This window comes from Setaria italica, chromosome VIII (assembly GCF_000263155.2).
Source record: "Setaria italica strain Yugu1 chromosome VIII, Setaria_italica_v2.0, whole genome shotgun sequence".
In the NCBI taxonomy this organism is placed as follows: Eukaryota; Viridiplantae; Streptophyta; class Magnoliopsida; order Poales; family Poaceae; genus Setaria; species Setaria italica.
Genome location: NC_028457.1, coordinates 32320244 through 32323939, shown reverse-complemented (window position 1 = coordinate 32323939; position 3696 = coordinate 32320244).

Below are 3696 nucleotides of genomic sequence, written 5' to 3'. Positions count from 1 at the left end.
ATCCTTGCCTAAGATCACTGGACACCACCCAAAGTATAGTAGTTGGTGGCTTGACGAGCCAACTACTACTGAGAGTATGAAAGTACCCGATTTGCTGAACAAGATCACTGAGTTGAAGAAGGATGGGCTAATGGGTGTAGTCGTAGCCACCAGCTTTCTAAAGAGACGGATATAGCCATTGCAGCTCCACCAAACCTGGGGGTATGAGTACTCTGGGCTTGACAATCCATCGAGAATGTCGCTAGATGACATCTCTGATGAAGAAGTAGCGGTGTAGCTGAGTCGAATATTCAAGGATTTCAACGGTGTGGCTGAAAACAGTGAAGCAATCAATGAATTTGACCACTAGAACAAGCTGAGAGAAGTGAGTACTCATCGCCCTCTGTCACTTGAGTACTCGTGTTGTTTAATTTGTTGTTTCCGACTTGTTTTTCCTTATGCAAGAGGATGTACTCATGTATTTTTTGCCTCCTCCTCCCCCTGGCACTGATGACATGGAAGCCGCAATGCCAACACACTGGGGGCAATTTCATGGGGAGTCCTCAAAAGAAGAGGGGGGAGGATGAAGAAAACGAGTCTTTAGCAGCTTCGATTCTGATGATGTGGATAATTTTGTTATGCAGCCGCATGCCCCCAAGCAGACTAAGTCTTCTTCTGACGTGTAGTGACGCCGTGTCGCCGCCAATGTGGATCCTGATTTGGTGCCGCCACCACAGAAGCAGCGAACTGTCATGCCCAAAAGGCGCGCTAGGCGCGATCTTCACATGGATGATGCGCCCCCGCCGGTAATAACACTTGTAGAAGGGCAACGTGTTGAGGTACAGGTACATTTGCACTTGCCTTGTGAAGTTACGAGTACTTATCTTGGCTTCTATCTTTTTACAGGCTACCAGTGGAAATGTGAAGGTGTGATTCGCGGGTTGCCTGAAAGCATGATTCGTAGGATTGACTGAAGGCGTGGGAAGCGTGACTCGGTAGAGGAGACCAAGTTGCACAAGTTACCTCCTAAAGATCTTTATGTACAGTATATTCTAGGAATGTAGCAGTTGAGAAAGGGTAATCATGGAATGTAAAGTGTCTTACGAGGCACTATAAAAGGGGAGCTCTACCCCGATGTAAGTGGATGCTCTTTTTTCAGAATTGAATCACGAGGACTACTCCAATATTGTTGTGTTCGAGTCTTATCTAATTAAAGTTACAATCTCCACATCTTACTTGTCAACCGGATAATTTTCCTTGAGTCTTCACGCTACAATGGGGATCAAAATTGCAGCTATGCTCCCTAGAAACAGCATGTATAAGAAGCAGACAAAATTCTTCGTAAACAAGTTGCTGAAGGCAGTGGAACTAGTAATCACGATACTTCAACATCAAATACATGTTCTTCTGCATATGTTGAGAATCTTAATAAGCCTTTGAGAGCAAATGGCACGGATAATGCTACAGTTCCCCTATCAGCTCCACTCCGGCAGCTGACACTGCAAGTATTAACGGAGGTCCTTTGTAACATCCCATATTTTTCACGAGATGTTAATGTGTGAAAAAGTGGATTTTAAAATTTCTTTGTAATGGTGTGAATTTTTCCTCAACATTAAGAGTGTCTTCTTTGAATCTTACCTAATTCATAGAATAATTCGAGTAAAATTTGAGAAATTAGGATCGCATAAATGCTAGAGTGTCAGTTGGATTCTTATTTTGATTTTATTTGGATTTTGAATTGAGTGGATTCAAATTTAAATTCTAAATTTCATATTTGGACTTGAACTAACACCCCTAACCAATCTAACTGCCTTGGGCTGAAACCCCTAGCCGGCCTAGCTCGCCTCGCACCTCACCGGTTGCAACATCGCCCCGCACCAGCCCAGCCATGCCCTGCGATGCCCCACCAGGCCGAACCGAGCCACTTGGGCTGCTTTTTATTAAGAATGGATGGAGAAGCAATAATATACTTTGCTTTTGATTTTCTTCATGTCATTTGCGTACTTTTATCCCTTTTATTTATCATTATAAGATGAAAATATTATCAAAACTTGGCTACGTTTGGTCGCGGAAGCTAGAGACTATTTTTTTCTCTAAAAATACACATGAGGCTCATCCATCGTATCATATCCGCACACCCCCGTCAAACCAAATAATTGTGGCAGCGACTGGCAGCGAGGCAATAATTGCTTCCGCACGCGGCAATAATTGCTTGCGCGACCCATTACTCCAGTACAGTACTCCCTCCGTTACATTACTGATGAATGAAATTTGGGCCATGTTTAGTTCACTCCAAAATTCCAACTTTGACACTATACAAAAAGAAGATTTTTCATCACATCAAACTTGCGGTACATGCATGGAGTAATGAATGTAGACGAAATCAAAAACTAATTATACAGTTTTTTTACTTTGCGAGATGAATCTTTTGAGCCTAATTAGTCAATATTTGAACAATAATTCACAAATACAAACGAAACGCTAGTGTTGCTACAATGTCTTGACGTTGGGCAACTAAACAAGATCCTGAGAATCGAACGCCATGAGTTGTCATGCACTCGATCAGATGTACTGCGCTCCCACTGGTCCAGGCGCCAGCTGGTAATCAGGATACCATTATTGGTCCGTCGACCCCAGTCAAGAGCACATGGATGCTGCCAACTTTGTCTACATGCTACAGTCCAAAGATCTGCTTGGACGGACAGAAATAAACAACAATGATATCTGGAATGAATCTTTTGAAGATGATAGTGGTGTGCTACGGTCCTCGAAGCGAAAGGATGCAACCACAGCTAAGGATATGCTTTTCTTATTGTGCCATGTATATTCTCAAAAGGCTATAATATCGGTGAAGATGATTTGATTCGCTAATGGATTGTTCTTGATTTTGTCAAGCCATCCAAGAGGAAGGAATACACTAGGCAACTTTTGGCACTATCCTTCAAGTTTCATCTTCACCAATGATTTGATTCATCAAAGGTATGTTGAGGTATATTTAACTGCCAGAACACTACTCTTGCCTGCTGATTGATCTGTTCACGTACTGGTTGTTTTTGCCTACTACTAGTCATTACCACAACTCAATTGACGACATTTGACTTTTACTTTTTCCTATCATAGGATATGGAATTATAATATTATTTTTATGGGTAATCTTTATATATGTGTAGATTCTTTACTGGGTCTCCTACATGCTAGAAATAGGTTGTTGAAGTTGCGTTTAATTTGAGATACCTAAAAGCTAAAATGCTCAAATGATTCTTCCGTAAAATTGTCATTCGTCTTGGTGAACCGGTGGAAAACCAAAAAAAACATCTTCCCTCCAGTTGAACCGGCGCATAGGATGCTAAACCGGGAAAAAACAATGCCACCACTTCAGCTATCATTCATTTGCAAATAGGAAATGTATTTCAGCTTATTATATAATTAAATTAAAGAAACCCCATACGCCATCTATCATCACCATACGCGGCACTGATCATAGCCATATTCCTTTTGAACTACAGCAGGCGACAGGCGCCGGCAGCGGCAGCAGGGTCGTCCATCATATCCGTGATTCTCGGCCCCCGTTTTCTTCCACTGACTTATTTTTAACACCCATCACATCGAATATTTAGATACTAATTAGGAGTATTAAACGTAGATTATTTACAAAACCCATTTACATAAGACGAATCTAAACGGCGAGACGAATCTATAAAGCCTAAATTAGTCCCA